Genomic DNA, 23,263 nt, shown 5'->3' on the forward strand with positions numbered 1-23,263 from the left:
CCCACTCATTAGATAAACATAAAGTGCCAAACATCATGACAACAATCCTATATTAACAACTTTGTGCCTGTCTGTTTGTATATGCTGCTGGCCTATTGACCGAATTTCCCCAATAATAGCTAATGTCAGTCACACTAACACAATGCAATGCTTAGCTGCGAGTATGAGTAGAACAAAAAATAGGCGGAACCGGAACCGGAGCAGCAGCAACAGGCAGCATTGAGAATGATACAACGCATGCTTTAACATAAAACAATGCAACACTGCTAACAGTGCTCAACAGCTGACAGCAGCAATGTATAGAGATAACAGAAGAGAAACTGAAAAAGAGAGCGCGAAAGAAAGTAATAAACAAAGAAACGCAAGAAAGTTTTGCTAAAACACAAACACAACGACCTGCCGCACATTGTGCCATTGTAACGGGTATATACATCGTTTGTGGCGTACAGCCGAGCACAACCTAACGGTACCAGCGAATCCAGTGCGCAGCGAGCATTCGAGCAGTTTGGTTGGTTAACGTAAAAACGGTATAATTGTATTGTAAATATTCTGTGGCGGCTCTTCAATGAAGAAGAAGCAGTATTAAATATGCCGCAGTCGCGCTAAAAGGCCCCCAAAAAGTGTATGTGTTTGTGTGTGTGTGTGTGCCATTGTAATTGTGCATGTATATGCACATTGTTATTTTAAATATGCATGTATTCGTGTTAAGCAAAAATTTATTGGTGAAATAAGAAAATATTAAAATGAAGCAAGAAATTTTGTATCAAAGTCAATCAAGCGCTAGCGAAATTTTCGAAAAATAAATGCAAATTTGTATTACTATGTGTGTAGTATTCTTCTTAATGTGTATGTGTTTTATAAAACAGTAAAAATTTGCTACAAAGATTTTTGTCCCAGTCCCAGTGGTCCAAGCTTGTTTCACACGCGTTTCGGACAATTGAATACAAAATATTGCTCATACGTGACGTTTACCCAGTTCAAGTATATTTTGAGTTGTATGACAGCTACAAACATATATATTTTCAGTTATATTTTCCAATTCTTTGAAAATTTTAAAACTTTATTTTCAACAAAATGAGTTACATATGTATATTTTCTTAGTATACATACATACATACGTGTCCTGTATTTATATATTTTTTCAACTTTGAAATTTTACAGCTTCCTTTCAACTCCCCCCTTTTTTTTGTATTCCTTTTTCACCTGTTAATTCGGCCTTACTAACCACACAGCTGTGCTTCGAATATATCTCAGGTTATTGCCACTCTCCCAGTTACGCACGAGCTTCATTTCGGTTTTAGAGCATAAAACCTGTAAGTTCGTTTGATAGCCGTACTTTATGTGCGCTCACCTACAGGAGCACAGGATAGTACTTAACAGATAGATACACTTGCAGTTTAACACACACAAATATACGCACAAATTGCTGACATTATTTACAGTATAGTACTTAAGTATGTTTGTAGAGTGTTCTTTTCATATGTTCTGTAGGCTGCCGTGTAAAAAATATGTAAAAGTAGTATGTGGACTACATTTAAATAAATACGAGTAACGAGTTATTGGATATATGTTTAATACAAACTTTTCTTCATAATTATCTTGACCTTTCAAAAATAGAATTCCTTTTTGTTCGAATACTCCAAACTTGTGTACGTCATTTGGTGGATCTATAAAAATATCTCGCTTTTCTGGATATCCCAGCAATCATTTGGAGTAATAACGAAATGAAAAAGGAGTCCGAAATTGGAGCGCTTACGCCCTTTTTGAGCTCAGTTAGTAGTCCGATGTGTGATGATCATCCGAAATGAGCTTATTTTCTAGTACGATATGGCTTTTTATATGACTCATATATGACATATTGGTCTCATAAAGAGCTCATTTTCAGCGTATATTGAACTCTGAACGTACTTCATTTAGAATTTTTCTAAAGCCATTTACAAGCCTTAGAAGTCGTACACGTACATTGCCATATTTGTTTTTGAATTCCATCTTTTTAAAATTTGGATAAGGATGTTCAGGGATACTAATATAGGGAAGCATACAAATGGTCCAAGCAGATAGCTTGGAAAAAATCCCTGGAATAAAGAGAAGCAAGTATCCATAAGAAAAGCACACCGAAAAGACAATATTATAAGCCCGAAATGAGTGTATGTCCCTTTTTGCAATGGTCGTACGAAATGAGCCTTAATTCAAACATCATATGAATCTCAGTAGGAGTCAAATGAGACTTTCATTACGCTCCGCGAATATTTGAGGGTAGATATTACAGATTTCTATTTGTTATGGCCTTATTTCGCCCGGAGAACGCAGTAAAAAAATTAAAATTTTTTTTCTGTGTTTTTATTCATTCTTGTTTTTTTGCTGTCTTTCTTCATTTTACTTCCCACCGGACCATAAAATATTTTTTTCCTGGGCATATAGGCACAAACAGAAACATGACGTAGCAACTATGATACTTATTCATACTAGGCTTAGTTAGTATAATTCGTTTAGAAGAATGTATTTTACCTAAAGTAGTTTTAAAGTAGATGTTTTTTTTTGTAATTAATTCTGACCATTAAAAAGAAAAATATTAAGTATGAAATATCCGCAAGCCTTTTAGAATTTAATAAAAAAATTTGTCTATCATCATGAATCTAAAAGTTGAATGAAAGCCGTCTTCACAAATTAAAGCTTCTTTACAAAATTACAAAAAAAAAAAAACAAGTAAGGAAATCTAAGTTTACATACCCAGCTGGACACTTGAAATGCTGTTGTTGTTTGTTTTGTGTGGTGGAAAGTGTTATAAGGCTGAGCAATAATACATATATATATGGTTATAATCTGAACTAATTTTTCTTCGAGTTATGGCTCCCGAAATATAGAAAATTGCTTATCATAAAAGGGCCGGTTCCACGCCCATTTTTCAAAATTTGAAGTTTTTCCTATTTATTGTTATAAATCCACTTGGGAAATGAAATACCATTGATATAAAGCTCTTTTTTGCAAAGATATAGCTTATTTTATTCCTCCACAAACCTTTTAAAAACCTTTTATTTATAAATTGGGCGTGGTCCTTAACCGATTTCGTTAATTTTTCTTCAAAGCATTCCTTATAGTAGAGGGAAACTCTCTGCCGAATTTTGTTACGATAAGTTTAACAATTTTTGATTAATGATTAATAATATTTGTAAAATTGATTTTGTCACAAGTGGGCGGTGGCAAGAATCTCAATATCAGTCCACATGTCAAATTTCAACATTCTAGGTGTATTATTTACTAAATAATCAGGTTTTTTGTGTTTTCCAAAACGTTATATATATAAAAAGTGGGCGTGGTTATCATCCGATTTCGCTCATTTTCAATACCAATCTATTCTGGGTCCACGAGCTTATGTACCAAATTTGGTGAAGATATCTCAATATTTACTAAAGTTATCGAGTTAAAGGACAGACGGATGAACGAACAGATGGACGGACGGACGGACATGGCTCAATCAAACAACCAACCGTTATCCAATCAAAATTATAATACCCTGTGTACAAGTACAACTGGGTATAAAAAAACAACTTCAGGCAATTTCTGTTAAAAAAAAAAACAAAAAAAAAATAATTAAATAAATATTGCTTAAACTCTCCGCAGACCACAATAAATTCTACACTCAGTTGCTTTGTTAAATTGCCGGATATACAATTAGCAACATTTCTTGTATTCACACATAAATTATTTAAAACAAGTAAGGAAGACTAAGTTCGGGTGTAACCGAACATTACATACTCATTTGAGAGCTGTGGAGACAAAGTAAGGGAAAATCACAATGTTGTAAAAAGAACCTAGGGTAACCCTGGAATGTGTTTGCACGATATGAGTATCAAATGAAAGGTGTTAATGGGTATTTTAAAAGGGAGTGGGCCTTAGTTCTATAGGTGTACGCCTTTTCGGAATATCGCCATAAACGTGGACCAGGGTTGACTCTAGAATGCGTTTGTACAAGATGGGTATCAAATGAAAGGTGTTAATGAGTATTTTAAAAGAGCGTGGGCCTTAGTTATATAGGTGGACGCCTTTTCATGATATCGCCATAAAGGTGGGCCAGGGTTGACTCTAGAATTTTTTTGTACGATATGGGTATCAAATTAAAGGTAAAGGGGTTTTAAAAGGGAGTGGCCCTTACTTGTATATGTGAAGGCGTTTTCGAGATATCGACCAAAATATGGACCAGGGTGATCCAGAACATCATCTGTCGGGTACCGCTAATTTATTTATATATATAATACCACGAACAGTATTCCTTCCAAGATTCCAAGGGCTTTCGATTTCGCCCTGCAAAACTTTTTCATTTTCTTCTACTTAATACGGTAGGTGTCACACTCATTTTAACAAGTTTTTTTCTAAAGATATATTTTGCGTCAATAGACCAATACAATTACCATGTTTCATCCCTTTTTTCGTACTTGGTATATAATTATGGCATTTTTTCATTTTTCGTAATTTTCGATATCGAAAAAGTGGGCGTGGTCATAATCGGATTTCCGCCATTTTTACACCAATACAAACTGAGTTCAGATAAGTACGTGAACTGAGTTTAGTAAAGATATATCGATTTTTGCTCAAGTTATCGTGTTAACGGCCGAGCGGTAGGACAGACGGTCGACTGTGTATAAAAAGTGGGCGTGGCTTCAACCGATTTCGCCCTTTTTCACAGAAAACAGTTTGTTTAAGCGACTTAAACTATGAGTGAAATATTCTAAAGACATAGTTTAAATTTTTTATCCCAAAGCGGGGTTTTTCAAAGCAAAACAAGGTGGCTCATACCGCAGCCAATACCTTGGAGCCCCCAGTGCTCGCCCCCAATGAATAAATACAAGGTGCAATAGGGGTTTTTCAAAGCAAAACAAGGTGGCTCAACCCGCAGCCAGTACCTTGGAGGCCCCAGTGCTCGCCCCCAATGAATAAATACAAGGTGTAACAGGTACATAGTGACCTCTCTCTAAGTAAAATAACATACAGTCCATTAAAATAATAATTTATAAAATAAAAAAAGATAATAAATTTAAAAAATGCTTGCTTGCAGTGGGCTTTGAACCCGCAACCCCAAACGTGTGAGTCGGGTACGTCATCCACTGTGCCACGACTCATACGCCTACAAGCGCATCAAATTACTCCCCTATAACTCATATTAAACTGCTCGCCCTCAACTGCCCCACGCTTAGCTACAGTTATCGTCCTAGAATCTAAGCCTCTACCAAATTTCACAAGGATTGGTAAATTTTTGTTCGACTTATGGCATTAAAAGTATCTTAGACAAATTAAATGAAAAAGGGCGGAGCCACGCCCATTTTGAAATTTTCTTTTATTTTTGTATTTTGTTGCAACATATCATTACTGGAGTTGAATGTTGACATAATTTACTTATATGCTGTAAAGTTATTAACTCTTCTTTTAAAATTTGAATTAAAAAAAAAAATTTTTTAAAATGTGGGCCTGGTCGTTCTCCGATTTTGCTAATTTTTATTAAGCAGACATATAGAAATAAGAGTAACGTTCCTGCCACATTTCGTCATGATATCTTCAACGACTGCCAAATTACAGCTTGAAAAACTTCTAAATTACCTTCTTTTAAAAGTGGGCGGTGCCACGCCCATTGTCCAAAATTTTACTAGTTTTCTATTCTGCGTCATAAGTTCAACCCACCTACCAAGTTTCATCGCTTAATCCGTATTTGGTAATGAATTATCGGACTTTTTCGAATTTTCGAAATTTTCGATATCGAAAAAGTGGCCGTGGTTATTGTCCGATATCGTTCATTTTAAACAGCGATCTGAGATGAGTGCCCAGGAACCTACATACCAAATTTCATCAAAATACCTCAAAATTTACTCAAGTTATCGTGTTAACGGACAGACGGACGGACGGACGGACATGGCTCAATCGAATTTTTTTTCGATACTGATGATTTTGATATATGGAAGTCTATATCTATCTCGATTTCTTTATACCTGTACAACCAACCGTTATCCAATAAAAGTTAATATACTCTGTGAGCTCTGCTCAACTGAGTATAAAAAAAAATCGTATTTTCGCACACAAAACAATATTCAACGGGCTACCAAACTAATTTGGTTTGTATGTATGTAGGTTTGTTTAAGGATGCTACAAAATTGACACGCATCCGCCTGCCAACACTTGCATGCACACTGAATATATTCGTCGTATTTTACATGATAGAAGCTGTCCTTAAAAAACAAAAAAAAAAAACAAAAATAAAAAACGAAAACATCTTAAACACATTTCAAATGCGATATAAAAAACTTAAGCATGCTTGTATGCTTGTTAGTTTTTGTTCCTAGTATCTATGTATTAGAGTGGGTTTGCCACTTTGCAACCAACAAGGAAAATATAATTTGAACAAAAAGTTGTTCTGCTTTTTTTGCCGCAAGTGATATTTTGGTAGTGAAGGAGCATAAAAACAAAAATAAATGTATAACAACAATGTTATGTACTAATGTAAAATCTACATATACATATGTATGCCCACTTATTATGCGTGTATAAATTTCATTGCGAAAACAGCGCGACAAAAGGTAGAGTTTTGTGCGGTTGCTGAGCCGGACGTTCGATTTTGATCTGCTAGTAGGCCGATTGCAGGAGCTGAAGTTGACTTTAAAGCAGGGGTCTTACACCCATATGTGGAGAGTGAGGGGCTGAAGATTGATATAAAAAACTTTAGTTGTTCCTATAATTTATAAACCAAAATTGAAACAATTGTCAATTACCAGAATATGGGCGTTAAAGTGACTCAAAACACCTATACTCGTGCATGCTATATAACTTCAGCACCGAACACCTAGAAGTGGTCGCAATACACGCGGAGTGATTGCCAAACACTGCCGAAGGGCGGCCTCGCTTAGAAAAATTTTCTTCTAATTGAAAAAACTTGTTTCCAAAATTTTGATATTGCTTTGCCCTCACTTATATCATGTTAAAACCAAGCGATTCATTATTTTTTAGCTTGCGCTGTTTTTATACTCTCAGTTACCTCATTCTTCTATTTCTCCTAAGGTCTATACTTTTAACGAACAGCCCCCTCGAACAGTTGTATTTCATAGTTGGTTATTTAGCTATATAGTACATGTTTATGTTTATGTTTATGTTTATGTTTATGTTTATGTTTATGTTTATGTTTATGCTTATGTTTATGTTTATGTTTATGTTTATGTTTATGTTTATGCTTATGTTTATGTTTATGTTTATGTTTATGTTTATGTTTATGTTTATGTTTTTGTTTATGTTTATGTTTATGTTTATGTTTATGTTTATGTATATGTTTATGTTTTCTTATGTTTATGTTTATGGTTATGTTTATATTTATGTTTATTTTTATGTTTATGTTTATGTTTATGTTTATGTTTATGTTTATGTTTATGTTTATGTTATTGTTTATGTTTATGTTTATTTATGTGTATGTGTATGTTTATGTTTATGTTTACGTTTATGTTTATGTTTATGTTTATGTAATGCCATTTTCCATCTTGGCTGTTTCTTTTTTTTCGCTCTTAGCTGCTGTCTAAATTTATGTATGTAAAAAATTCTCTTCGCTCTTAGCTTTGCTATTTACATGCATGTGTGGCTGTTTGCTTTGATGTTTACGTGTATGTGTGTGGCTGCTTGCTTTGTTGTTTTTGTGCATTAATTTACTAGCACCACAGTGATGTATCGAAATGCTAATATTCGCCACACTGCCTGTCGATCAGATAAATCTCTCCATCCAACCGCTGCTAGCCTCTTCAAATGAACCACCCTTTTCTATTTCGTTGTTTCCCAATTTATTGTATGCGGTGGACGACATCGCTGATCCGTTTTATAATTTTGTATAGGTATTCCCAGCTACACTAAGATTTTGATAAACACCCTTCCGATTGCGTGTTTGGCATAACAGCACAAACTACCCTCTAGGAACCCTTCCGAATTGGTTTGCTTGCTGTCCCTGTCTTTCATTTTATTACTCATGCTCCTGGTTCGTTAGAAAAAAATATTAATTATGTTTTAAAAACGCCCAAAAGAATGACTTTAGCTTTTATTATCTATTATTTACTTCTATTTTAGTTTTTATTGACAAAATAAAAAGGACGTCACTCACTGTCGCTTCCCAAAAATAGAATTAGGTTTAATCTGGCTACAACAGCGTTCGTGATTGATAGTCGTGCTGCTCTGTCGCGCCGAAAATAGCGACGCTTATAAGAAAATATGTAAATATAATATGACAGATGTGGAGGCTACACCGCCGTCGTGAATGTAGTCAGCCCTATTGGCTTTGTAACATCAGTGTTTATTTGATGTCTCATAACAGTAGTGCGTCCGGGCTTGAAACAATCCTTGCGCTCTCTTTGGGAAGTTCTTTCCTTCTTTTTAATGCGCCCATTTGGGTTTGTCAATACTAGTGTTTTTGCTGCAGGTACACTCGGTTTTGATTTGTTTGTTCTTTACGTGTGACTAATCTTTGCCCAGTCTACTGCCTTCGACTTGTGTGGTCTTTGTCGAATATACTCCACCAGCACTCGCTTACTGCTGAGCCTCTTCTCCAAATTGAATTGAAGTGGCACCTCCTTCTTTGTATGTGGATCTTGAGGTAAACTAAGAAGTCCTGTCCCAACAAATTTTTGTAGAACCGTGAACCACCTAATTAAGACTACATATCACTTCTCCCTGGACTTATTTATACTAATCACTGATCGTACGCAATATTGTTCTGTGTAATGCCTCCACTCTCCTGTTGACCGTATCAGTTCGGAATATGGAATGAGATGCGCACGTATCTACAGTCAGTAAACGATCATTGTCATCCACATACGGCAAGATTGCTAGATTTTATTTCAATTTGTGATACAGATATATTGGGACATCCAATAGCTGGAGCAAATTCCCGCTCCTTGCGTCTGTCTTGCTCTAGCTCATCTCCTTCAATGTTGTTGGAAACACTAGGGTCAAGGCCGCAATGACTTGCACTGTATCCCGGCTTCCCGCACTTGAAGCATTTTCTCTGTCACTCCGCTGCTGCGATTCTTTTAGTGCGTCCAATAATGTGTCCATCCAGTCTGGCCTTTCCACTTCCACACAGCGCAGTTTGAATGCTGGCTTACACAAAAACGAGGCTTGTAAGTAATATTTTACAAGGCATCAAAGCTTTCTTCCAAATTCGTTGCAAATTAACCAACGGTCTCTTGTGGCGCCTTAATCTTCAAATGCTAATAAACAATAGCTCAGACGTGCTTTGCTATAAGCATGTTCAGCCAAATTGATATGTACAAACGAAATGCGTTTTCTAAAAAATACCTTGGTTACTCTGTTGCAAGAAAAAGTTCTAATTGTGTTGGAATATGTTATTATATTTGGTCTTTGGTTTTGTCTTTTTGAGTTTAATTGTATGCCAACTACTTTAATGCATAATCAAATAAAATAATAAAACAAAAATTAGTTGAACGGTTGAATACTTACATTAAGTAATAATAATACTAACAGCTAGAAAATAATTAGGTAGGTCCTAGGTACTAGTCATCATACTCCTCATCAATCTAGGGCGTTGATTAGACAAATAAATTAAAGCGTGGGACGCGTAATGTAAGTATTTTTTCAATAAAACCATTTAACTTAAACATTTTTTTATTTTCCAGTCTTTAGTTTTTATTTAATTGCATATTCTTTCTCATTACATTTAGTTCATTTAGTGCCTCATTATTGCAAGGCCTCTTTCCTGACAATTTTTTACAATCTCTTCTCTATACATAGTCTTTCCAAAGACTCCAAAGTATTTTGATGTCTCTTCTACCGGGCTCTATGTAATATTTGTTCCAAATATGAGCCAAATCGGACCACAAATACGAGTTTTTTTTGAATATCTCAATCCGCGCGCCACCTAGCGGGGATGTTTTCACAAAGCGATTTCTATCCTCTATGTAATATGTGTTCTAAATATGAGCCAAATCGGATCACAAATACCAGTTTTTTTTAATATCTCTATCCTTGCGGCACCTATCGAGAATTTTTTATACCTTCCATGAACATGAAATGGTATATTAACTTTGGTCCGATGTTTGTAACGTTGAGAAATATAGAAGACAGACTCACCATGAAGTATACCGAATTGCTCAGGGCGACGAACTGAGTTGATATAGCCATGCCCGTCTGTCCGTCCATCCGTCCGCCTGTCTATTTGAACGCAAACTAGTCCCTAAAATTTTGAGATATCTCATTGAAATTTGGCACAAGGATGTATTTTTGTATTATATTAGACATTTGTCGGTGATGCGGTAGAATCGGACCACTATAATATATATCTCCCATACAACCGATCGTTCAGTTAAGACGATTTTGGTCATTCCTGCAGCAATTTGGAAAGTATAAACGTGAAACTCAGTGATATATATTCTAATAAATCATAGAAGATATCCTGAAAAAATCACTCTGATCGGAGCTATATATAGCTATATCCCATACAACCTATCGTTCAGATAGAAAGATTTTTGGCAATTTCTCCCTTAATTTCCAATATAAAAACGTTAAACTTGGTGATATTTATTCTAATATGTCATATAAGATTTCCTGTGAAAATCATTTCGGTGGGAGCTATATATAATATATATCCCATACAACCGTGGTGATATATATTCTAATATATCATAGAAGATTTCCTGTAAAAATCATTTCGATCGGAGCTATATATAGTATATATCCCGTACAATCGATCGTTCAGCTAAGAGGGTTGTTTGCCTTTTTTTATATTTATCTTAAGATCGTTCAGGTATGTACATCAGTTCACTATATATTTGTTGTCTTATACAGCGAATTATTTGGAGATTACGAACGGGATACGATTATTGTTCGGCCCCATTCATGAAAGGTATGAAGCTTCGGCACAGCCGAAGACAGTCGCGTCCTTACTTGTTTTAATTTCGATTTCTGTATGTAATATGTGTTCCAAATATGAGCCAAATTGGACCAAAATTACGACTTTTTTGAAATATATCAATCCATGCGCCACCTAGCGGAGTTTTTTCTTCTTTTTATTGCATTGTCATCGCTTTCTGAACTGTATTCCAAGTTTCAAGCTTGTAGCTTATCGGGAAGTTACTTAAATTTCAATTACAAAATTTCATGAACAACGCTCACTACACAAAGTCAAGCTAAATTAAACCGTTTAAAAACATATGCAATCACTAACTAATTAGTTTAATGTGTGTGCTAACTGCAAAACTATTGGTTTTGTTGAAATAAAGTCACAACATTTTTTTAAAACAACAATTTAAGTATTTCATGGAACTTGTTATGTTTTGTTTAACGCATGTAAAGCCAACAATTTTTGTGTACATACAAATACACTGTAAATGCAATATGTAAACATTTGATCAGCATCTGTTCTGAAATTAAATTTTTTCAATTCATTATATTAGACTTTATCACTTTAGCCTGTACTACGTTCAATGGTTCGTTTGAATCACAAAACACTCAGACGCACATTGTGTTTATAAATTTTATTATTTCTTAATGAAACCAATTGTTTACACACGGGCCAACTTTAATTGACTACAAACATATAAATGTTTGACTTGAAATTTTGGTAGTTGTGCTTATTAGCTGAATCATGGAATTTTGTGCCTCTTTTGTTCAAGAAAATGAATAGTTATTCATTTGCACCCGTTGCCACATTGGTCCATTTGGACCAAAAATGGTCTCTTCCAACCCCATTTGGTCCGCTGGTCCCATTTTTCAATTCTGGTCCTTTTTAAGCAGTTGCCACTATTTTGGTACTTTTTTTCGCTCAATCAAAAATTAAAAATATTGCTCGTAAAATTTGCCACACATTCATAAACGCACATATAATTTTCAAATTCATTGCAATTCTTGCCATAAAGATTGCGCAGTCAAAATAATGACATTTCACCTGGGAGATAGTTTAGGCGAGGCATTAAAGAGAGAAATGTTGGATCTTTGGGAAAACACATTGTAATTAATTTTTAATGAAACAAGGGACTTTTCAGAAAAAAAGTCTTGTTTTAGCGGCTAGATATTTCGATCGGTTATCAAACAATTTTCGTGATAGAGTTTGATCACTTGTGGAGCTAAAAGAAATTGTTTCAAATACACGTGTGTCTCTAAGAAATGCGACAATGAACTGAAAACAAACTAAAATAATTTATTAATTTTTCCAAAAGGAGCTTTTCGGCCGATAAATAAAAAGACAAAAACTTATAGAATAAACCAGACTCCCTGATGAAGATGTTATAAAAAACATCGAAACGCGTAGGAGAATAAGAAAAAACAAAAGTTTTTGTCTTTTTATTTATCGACCGAAAAGCTCCTTTTGGAAAAATTAATAAAAACTATACTCTGGCCCAAAATCACTAATAGTAAAATAATTTATGTTAAGTGTGCTTGCCACTCACTTAATTTATGTTCAAGCATACCAAGAGATATTGAGAGTTTATGAAAGACAACGTTCAAACAAAAAGTAAAAGAATGCGTTTGTAAACATTTCAACTATCGTAGGAGTGCGGGTTCGACTCCCACTCCCGGGAGAAAAGGCTTTGAAGAGATTTACAAGGTATAATCGAAACAGCTGTCGCCTTGTCCGTCCTGATGTCACGTTGTGTAAATTTTTCCCAAATTATTAAATAAATTATAAAAGTAAAACCTTTAAAATTATTATAATCAGCTGAGCAGAGCTCACAGTTTATATTAATTTTGTTCGCATAACAGTACCCTGTAACGGCATAAACCAATCGAGATAGATGTAGACTTCTATATGTCAAAATGATTTGGGCGAAAAAAGAAATTCGTTTAGCCACGTCCGTCCGTCCGTCTGTCCGTAAACACGATAACTTGAGTAAATTTTGAGATATCTTAATCAAATTCGGTATGTACATAATTTCCTGGGCACTCATCTCAGATCGCCATTTAAAATGAACGAAATCGGACTATAAACACGCCCACCCTTTCGATATCAAAATTTTCGAAAAACCGAAAAAGTGCGATAATTCATTACCAAAGACAGATAAAGCGATGAAACTTTGTAGGTGCGTTCACTTTATGACGCAGAATAGAAAATTAGTAAAATTTTTGGACAATGAGCGTGGCACCGCCCACTTTTAAAATAAGGTAATTTAAAATTTTTGCAAGCTTTGAGTATGTAATGTTCGGTCACACACGCACTTAGCCCTCCTTACTTGTTTACAATAAAATGGTATGCAAAACTTTGAAAGCGTTACTTCTCGTTTGGAATGTTGATATTTACATTTTTCTCAACCAGCTCAAAGCGGCACAATGAGTTCAAGGAATTCCAGAACTATTGAGGTGTAAAGCCACCCAAGATACTTGAAAACTAAGTATCTTGGCACAGCAAATATTTTAGCTGGAAGTAAGACAGAAATACTTCTAAAAGCGATAAATTTACAAATGAACAACAAATTGCGATTAAAAAATTTTATTTTTATATTCAGCTTTTAATGCAAATGCAAAAGAGATTTAATTTCGGAAGAAGTGTTTTGTGTGAAATTATTCCCGTATGTGATTGCAATGCTCCATATACTTCATTAACAACACTGTTAACTAGTTTCTCGTACCTAATTACATGTAATCCGGTTACGTTATTGTACAGTTGAAACCTTTAAGCAGCTTGATTTTAAATCTGTGGCCTTGGGTATGAAGTATAAAAGTTAAGAGAAAAAGTTAGTATTTATAAAAATAGCATTAAAATAATAGCGTATTTGAATTTACGATTTAATGAATTTGCCCCAACGCTAATTTGTGAACCGTTCTCATTGCAATCAAGGAAATCTAGGTTTTTATCTTTTGGTTGGTGAAAGACATAGACTTGTCCTAGAAATGTGAAAATGTAGCACCTAAACGTACAAGTAATTCTTGTTTGTGTAGTTTGAATTACTGCCAAGTGTTTCATATTTGCTATGTTTATTAAAAGCTTATATAGGAAATCATGCGATTATCCTAAAATTATTAGACAAATACGACACTCTAATAACACTGGTTAACAGCCAGAATGCCCCAGAGACGCCATTATGAAATTCCTATGTAAAATCACTCCCTGATTGTGAAAATCAAGGTTATTTTTAATTCTATGGAAAAGTTTTTGAGATATTTACGAATATCCTACTGGTACATATTAATATTCGCTAACTCAGTGATATACGAATACTAACTACCAGCATGGTACTTAAGTATTAAATGGGAATATTTAAATGAAAGCTTATAACTTTTGTATTAGTCTATCGATTTTGTTGAATGAAAGCTTATTGTTTTGAAATAAAACAGAGAAAAGAAAAAATCTGCAAAAAAATAAAAAGTTTTCGAGATCCTTCCTCGCAAAGTACAAATTTTTTTATATTTTTACAAAAAAAATTAAAAAAATCTGTAATAATTGTTCGTTATCTTTGAATCTGCAGGGCCCCGCAAAAATATTGTATGCGCAGTTTATAGCAAACTTTATTACCTTTTAAAAACTTGAAACCGTTTTGGAATTGCTCAATTTGTTCTTGAGATATATATGATTAATATTTTTTGAAATAACGATAAATCGTAAATATCTAAAAAACGTAACCATAGAATTAAAAATAACCTTGATTTTCGGAATCAGGGGGTGATTTTACATAGGAATTTCATAATGCCGTCTCTGGTGCAGAAAAAAAGTTGGAATTTGTGATCCAGTGTAAAAATGCCGAATTCTTTGTATACCAATAAAATAAAACTAAAATTTGGTCCTTTTCTTGAGATCTGGTTCTTTTTTTCGATGAATTTTGGTCCAAAATGAAAACACGGTGTGGCAACCGTGTTTGCAGCATTGCTTAAATATTTACCGCTAATTAGTAAAATGTGTGAGAAATGGAAAAAAACTGTATTATTTATTGATGTATACGTGTACCGGTAAAGTGATGATTTGTGTGCAAAGTTGGGTTGTTTTTACTTACGAAATGCAGCCAAATATTTGATTATCCGTATTTTATGTTTACGTTGCGTAACTAGAAAAATTAAAAAATTTTGTAATTTACATTCCAACAGGTGTTGTGATGTTTGATTATGTTATTTTTGTCTCTATATCGTTATACGTAGTTTTCGTTGAGAATTATCAAAAGTGGATTTGACGAATCAGTTTCAAATGAATGTGGGAAGCAGCTATACAATTTTTGAATAATTTTTTCACCCGTTGCAATTTTAATTTTTTTTTCTCGAAAAAATATCTTTGTATAGTATATAAATACAGTGACGGTGATAAAAATAAATCAAATTTTAGAAGTAGAGAGATTCATACACTCAGCGCCAAAACAAAGTGTACACACGTCGAAAGTAACAATATTAACTCTACTTATACGTTTTTTCAGTGAAACAATTGAACTTTTTTTTAGTCAACTTGTAATACTACCTGATTTAATAAGCAACAAAAAAAAAAAAAAAAAAAAAAACTCTTGCAATAAAAAGGATGTGGACGAAATATCGAAAATTCATAGTCTTATCACCAAAGTTGAAGTTCGAAAAACAAGATATATAATAACAATAAAAACAACTTTCATAATTTGTTTGTGTAAAAAATACTGTAACGAATTCGGGGGATTTCTGATATTTATGCACTTTCTACTAGCGTTCGAATCGCTAAACTTTTGAATAAATCACTCCAATATTAAGTATTGCAAACTGGGCTTTATTTAGATTACTTTGGGAGTAGTACTTCACAATTATACTTCACAACGAATAGCGTGTTTAAATCAAAACTGATGAGTCATTCCTCAGATTGCGCTGTTTTTATACTATCTGTTGCCTTGTCCAAAGGTCTAGACGTTTCACCTTCTAGAATCTTCAGCTTGGTTAACATGTATATTTGTAGTTTATGGGTTTCCCATAGTCATGTGCGTGGGTATGTGTGAGCAACTACTTCGGCTGATGACCACAAGTGTGGGCGTGAAATTGCTCTTCGTTGCTTTCCATATATGTGTGTAAATGACGATTGATGTGTTCATATACACATGTGTAGCTCGCTTTAATGTTTTTTTATTGCGTAATATATTTAGTGATGCCGAAATTCGCCACAATATATTAGATGTCCTAAAATGTGTTGAAAACTAGCAAAAGGGCGGTGTCAAACTGCCGCATCCACGACATCAGTAAGTATATTGTTTTAACCAAGTGGTTTGAGTAAAACAATACGCAGGGTACATCAGCCAAAATATAATAGGTTCCAGGCGACAGTGCATCAAAAAGGCGCTTAGAGCACTATTTGGGCCCGGCTCCATAGCCGGGCATCACAGCAACCAACCAACCAACCAACTAGCAAAACATATTTAATTTAAAAAGGATTAATAAAAACAAAAAAAAATTTTGTTTGTGTATTTTTAAGCTAGTTCGATCTAAATGGGTTGAGTGCAAATAAAACGAGTTATTTCACCTTACGGCCCAACGTTTCGCCAACTTTCCTTGGCATCTTCAGGGGCGGATATTGATTTTTAAGCATTGAAGCTAAAATAGGAATTTTGACATTGATTTTTGTCATTGACTAAAAAGCAGATTTTTACAATTAAAAACGATACCATCTAATGTGGTACACTTGTCATACTAAAACTAACTCAACAAATGTACCACATTAGATGGTATCGTTTTTAATTGTAAAAATCAGCTTTTTAGTTCAATAACAAAAGTCAATGTCTAAATTCCTATTTTAGCTTCAATGTTTAAATTTCCATATCCGCCCCTGAAGATGCCAAGGAAAGTTGGCGAAACGTTGGGTCGTAAGGTTAAATAACTCGTTTTATTTGCACTCAACCCATTTAGATCGAACTAGCTTTAAAATACACAAAAAAAACTTCAAATCGATCGGAATCCAATAAAAACAAAATTTTTTGTCTATAAATATTTTTTTCTGCGAAAATGGAGCATTCCTTCCGCGTTGCCTTTCATATATCATATATTACCTGTAGACATTGGTTTTTCAAAAAATTTTTATAAGTAAACAATATTTTGTTTTGTTTTTTTTATATTAAAATATTTTTTTCTGAATAAAATAGAACATATTTTTTTTTCTTCATAGACGAAATGTAAAAATTAGGAAGAACGTTTTTAAGCTTTTATGAGAGTGCTATGTTTTGTTCGTAAGATAAACGAGTTTTATGTATATTTAGTGGTGGTTATTAAAAATGGATTACAAGGTCATAGAAGTAACATCTATCGATCGAATATAGAAAAGTCTACTTAAAAAATTTAGTTTTCTGTGTCTCGACCTCCACTAAAGTAAATTTCTTTTTCAATTTTTTGAATTTAAGCTATGAAAGTTGATATTTTTGGCTTATTATTTTAAGAATTCATGAGCTTTACACCGGCTTATAATATCTAAATATTTAATTTTTATGTAATAATATAAGTGAATATTCAATTATTATAATTAATTTTACGCTTTCTTAAAATAATAAGTATAAAGTGGACACACCATTAAACAAACAAACGTTAATATTTTTGGCTAAAAATTATCCTTTTTTCTGTTTTTTCTTAGTTTTCAAATAAATTTTTTTGCATTCTTTTTAAATAAGAGAGCTTTAATTTAACATTTCTTATGTTGTTATGCTAATTCGTAGAAAATTACCCATATATTTAATATTATTGTTAAAGGTAAAGACATTGCTGAAAAAAAGTATTCTTTTAAGACCATATAATAACAATTAAAAAATATATAAAATAAATCGTGCAACATTGCCAGCACAAAAAATAAATAAATAAATAGATTTGGAAACATATGCTGAGAAAATCGACTAAGCAATCATCATAAGAGTTTCCTAAATTTTAAAAGTATTTGTAATCAAAAAAAAAAAAAAAAAAAAAAAATACAAATACATTTTTTGGAAAATGTAAAAGAGTAAAATGCAGAATTTAATAAAATTCCAAGTTCAATCTGATAAGTGTTTAAAAATTAGTGGGATAGTATAAAAAAATTTCTTTGAAATAAATAAAAATGCAAAAGCTTATAAAAAAATAAAAAAAAATTACTTAAATAAATAAAAAGCTCAAATTTCTAATTTTAATTCATCTCTTAGCTCGTAAAAGCGTGTAAAAAGTTTCTAATTATAATTAAAGCTAAATAATAAATTGAATTTCATTAGTGATTATAATATATTTAGTAAAATCTAAAAAAACAAAATTAACAGCGGTGCTTATAAACACATTATAAAAACAAAAATACATATTTACTCAAGCATACGAAAAATCGAATTGTAGCTGCTAGGAATTCGTGTAGTTGAACTAGGACATCAATTTTTGTAAGCAAAATAAATTATTGCGTTAACTGAGCTTAGTATTAATAATAAAATGTGGTAGTTAAAATTGCGTTAAAATTCAAAAGAAATTTTGCTTAAAATATATAAATAATCCAAAAGAAAAAGTGAAAGAAAAAAGAAAATTGTTACTAAAAATAATACTAAAAAAATAACAAGTGTCGGAAAAATTGTGAGTATATAAAAAAAGCAAAAAAAAAAAAAGAAAAATGATCGCTTAATTTGCTTAGATTTTCTAGCTAGTGAAAAAAATTTGAAGAATAATAAAAGAAAATTTCGGCATAATTAATAGAAATAAACGAGGCATAGATAGGAGCGAAATAAAGCTGTATAAAATCATAATAAATTTAGGAATTAAAAATAGTACATAAAATAAGAAATAAAAGTAACACCAAAATTAAAAATTAAAAGTAAAAAAAAAAAAAAATATGAAAATGTATAGTAAATAATAGAGATATAAATATAGTGAAAAATATAGTAGCAAAAAATAGCAGTGAAAATAGTAGGTAAAATTAGTAGTAAAATTACTACTTAGATTTAGTGCACCAATTCTAAGCACAAATATATCGGCTTACAAAATATTGTGAAAAAAGTGAAAACAAAATAAAAGAAGGTTATAATAAAACAAAACAAAAGAGAAAAAAATTGCATTCGAAAGGTTGTATACAGTGATTATAAAAAAAAAGAAAATATAATTTTTTTTGTGTGTATTTTTAAGCTAGTTCCATCTAAAAGGTATGACAAGTATACCACATTAGATGGTATCGTTTTTAATTGTAAACATCAGTTTTTTAGTTTAATGACAACAATCAATGTCTAAACTCGTATTTTAGCTTCAATGTTTAAATATCAATATCCGCCCCTGAAGTTGCCAAGGAAAGTTAGCAAAACGTTGGGCCGTAAGGTGAAATAACGCGTATTATTTGCACTCAACTCATTTAGATCGAACTAGCTAAAAATACACACAAAATCTACAAATCGATCGGAATCTAATATAAAAATATAATTTTTTTTATTAAATGCGAAAAATTGTATCTCAAAGTCGAGTGAAAGTTGTACAAAAAGCCTAAAAGTTGATAATTTGTTTGTGTGGCAAAAAAAATTTACAATCGGAAAAGTTGATTTGTTTATACAAATTGAAAAAATAAAAAAAAAATTGTAAAGTTGGTGTAAGAAGTTGATACAAATTCGACCGAAAAAACCCAGAAAAAAAATTAAAATTTGAAAAGATGGCAACAGTGTTTATATGAAATTGAAAAAAATTTTGTCAAGTTAGCGTAATTAGTTGATACAATTTCGCAGAGTTGAAAGTGTCTTTGCTTAAAACAAAATAAAAAAAAAAAAAATTTATAAAAAAATTAATAAATTTAAAAAATAAAATATTAAAAATTTTAAAAACACATTAGAAAATACAAAATAAGAAAAATATTAAATAAAGTTGATATAATAAATTTTGCCAAACTGCAATCAGAATAGTATAATAAAATAATAGCAGATTTTAAAGTTTGTTTACTGCGAAATAAAAAAATTCAAATCATGTAATATGAAAAACATGAAAAAAGTGTTTTTAATATGAAACTGGATGAAACGCTGTAAAGTTGAAATTGGTTTGCATAAAAAAAATTGTTAAAAAAAATTTGTAAATGCGAAGGACGAATTAGAAACAAAGTTTATGTAAGTCGATGTTGTAAAAACTAGACGAAAATATATTTAAAAGTAAATATTTGAAATTGAAAAAGATTTAAATCGATTATAAGAATTTTTTACGCGCAAAATTGAGAACGTATCTTTTCTAATAAAATGTGTGTGAAAAATTCAGAATAAACTTTAAAAATACTTTATCAAACCAAAAATAATTTTAAAGTACAATAAACAGACAGACATAAACGAAATGTGCAATTAGAGGACTTCTGAGTACTTGCAGCAATTATTACAGTGCAATTAAATAAAAAACAAAAAAAAAAGAAGTAATATATAGAAAAAATTTACGAGCTAAGCCCAAAACCCGCGCACAAGATAAAGTATTTTCCCTTTGTGGCCTACAAACAAAAAAATCGCATTAAATATGCAAATTAGTCAATTGGTCAATGTCATAAGGATTGCAGTTTACAATGTTCAAATGATGATACAGCAGTGAATCAGTCTTGTGTACGCAACCAACCGATCAACTAACCAAAAACCGTAAATCCACAAATTCGCAAATCCACAAAATGCCAAATGTTAAATATTAAATGCCAAATTGTCACTTAGTGTTAGGCCAAAATCAAGAGCAGCAGCAGGCATTCCAACAACAAAATTGATGGCCAAATGAATGGCATACGGTGCTCTGTCATTCTTCCAAGTGCTGCAGTTTCGAAAGTTGAGCCAACAACCAACTCAGCTAGTGCGGGTACAAAATTGTAGTGAGTACGATAAATCGATTATAGATTAGACGGAAATTTGAGTGATGCATGTGTTTCCGTCACTGGCTTGTGCAGGCTATAAATGTATTTTGAATATTATTTTGTATCTGAATTGTGCAATAAAGTAATCTCACAGCGCTTACGTGCCAACTGTCATAATTAAGCTGGCGATTTTGAATAGTCATTGAAAATAATTACCACTCAACTGTGTGGGAAATTGTGCGCGTGTATGTGTGTTTACAATTTCTAAAAATATCTTTAATAAAAAAAAAAATAAATACAAAATAAATAAATACGTGCACACGTTGCTGGAGTCACTCATACGCCATGGCGTACCTATTGTTTAAGTGTCAATTTGCTTAAGTGCACGTGTGTGTGTGTATGTGTGCATTTGCTAAGCAAAAGGTGTTTGTTAATTTGTAAATGTTTTTAATAGCATTTGTTGTTGGCATACATTTTCTACGGTGTAAAAGCGTGTGTCAAGTTAAGCGCAACTATATACAAGTAAAAGTACGCGTACTCACACAAAAGTCACACATTCATACAATCACGCCATGAGTAATAGCATTTTACCTCCTTTCAACCTTGTGCCTTCACTCAATTTTACTCGATTTGAGCATTTATACCAGTTGTTTTTGTTCCGCGTGCCTATACAAAGGTCTCTAGTATAATGTTAACGCAAAGACTATCGTGCAACTAATCGCACTACTAGCATTAAAACACACTCTAAAATAACAACAACCAAAAACAAAAACGTTATGAATATGGCTGGTTGTCGCTGGTTGACGTTTTTGTTGTGTTAACTTTATGTTGACATGCGGATTTTGACATCTAAGTTTGTGGAAGGTAAGCGGTTGATATATACAATACTAATATAGTACATATGTATAGTACATATGTATGTATACATTAGGGTGGGTCAAATTTATTGTTGAAAAGGCACATCCAGTTTCTGAATCTATGGGTCATACTGAGTAATATTGCCCATGGGACCATAGTTTTGAAATGAATTTCGAGCCTCCCTAATTTTGTTACAAAATATTTTTTTAGAAATTGTTATTATTATTTTTGTTATATTTCGGGCTATTTAAAAATTAAATTTGCAATATGAATAAGTGAAATATTCGTCGCTTTCCTACTATTTTTTCGCATTTTATCACTTATTTTTTTGGAAAATCCACGAATTTGTTGCAAAAATCGATGAATATTTTACTTTTCCATATTGCAAATTCAATTTTTAAATAGCCCAAAATATTCCTAACAAAAAGAATAATAAAAATTTCTAAAAAAAGGTTCTAACAAAATTAGCGAGGCTCCAAGTTCACTTAAGACCTATGGTCCCACGGACAATATTACTCAGTATGACCCACAGATTCAGAAACTGGATGTGCACCTGAAGTTTTTTCCCCCATACAATCTGACCCGCCCCAATATACATATTTAAATTTTCGCTGAGATTTAAAAACATTTTCATTGATTCATTATATTTGTAAAATAAAAATTTAAATATCGTTACCTAATTTTAAAGATTACAATTATAAAAATGCACCACCGTAGCAGAAAAATCGTTCCCAGGCAAAGACCTAATTAGTTTTGATTTTAAATTAGGTTCATTCACCTGACGATTGGACGCTCGCAGAATGGCAACAGAGATATACGGCCCGAAGAATTTATTCGTTTTTCGCAAGCCGCCGCCAAATATCATAACAATTTGCAGATTTTTTTCAAAAATTCTGGTGATTTTTTTTCTATATCGCGATTGGCTAAAAGAATAAGCAAAATCCGCATTGTAAACTCCTTTGGCAGGTTCCAGGGGCTTAAATACTCCTTTGACATTATTCTCACCTCATATATGTATAAGTTGAAGATATATATATGTATGAGAAAGGTATGAAATATCACTTGGTCTTAAATTCAAACATCTGTTGTTTATTTGCGAAACTTTAAAATAGCGTCTGAAATGTTACTTTGGATTTTCACACTTGATCATTCAACACCCAAGTCTCAAGGTTTGACATTTCCTAAAGTTCGCGGCCCTATCGCCAAATAGTCCCTTGCAGTGAATCACATTGATTATAGCCTATCCACCAAGTTTAACCTACACGTTACGGCTCATGTCACAAATGTGAATACGTAGGCACATATATTTACCAGGTGAGGCTTTGTCCTTTGCAAGAACACTCAAAGTGGTGATGCAAAAGCTTTCCTAAGACAGTCGAACAAATGGCCGGGTGTGCTACTACTCTAACATAGTGGACAGTTGAACTAGTCTGAAAACTGAAGCCACACGGTTATTCATAACGAACTCCTATATCAAAACGCCGGAAAACAACAGTTTGGACTGAGCATATAACCTTAACTCCTTTCAACTTAAACTCGGTCGATTTTCATTCTAAAATATCGTTTTGGTTTAACGAAGACTATTCAAATCAATGCTTCGAACACAAACGTCCACAAATTTTGGTCTACTTTTAAAAAAATTTATCCAGGGTGTTTGTAAAGTTTAAATTATGTAGATGTGCCGAGGTTTAGACTGTTTATGATTCCGAGGGCGGCATCCTTGTC

The 23,263-nt window shown here is 32.6% G+C and overlaps 1 long non-coding RNA gene across 3 annotated transcripts; it reads left to right on the forward strand.

Annotated features, from left to right (window-relative positions):
• The first annotated feature begins 477 nt into the window (after positions 1-477).
• Positions 478-20,695, forward strand: LOC137244847 (uncharacterized). Of its 3 annotated transcripts, XR_010951209.1 has the most exons (3): positions 478-622; positions 17,638-18,954; positions 19,339-20,695. It is a non-coding gene; the product is annotated as an uncharacterized lncRNA (long non-coding RNA). The 3 variants fall into 3 exon arrangements; XR_010951210.1 differs by having other exon boundaries at positions 478-995; positions 17,638-20,695; XR_010951208.1 differs by having other exon boundaries at positions 17,638-20,695.
• Positions 20,696-23,263: the final 2,568 nt, after the last annotated feature.

The sequence above is a fragment of the Eurosta solidaginis genome, chromosome 3, assembly GCF_040869045.1.
Source record: "Eurosta solidaginis isolate ZX-2024a chromosome 3, ASM4086904v1, whole genome shotgun sequence".
Lineage (NCBI taxonomy): Eukaryota > Metazoa > Arthropoda > Insecta > Diptera > Tephritidae > Eurosta > Eurosta solidaginis.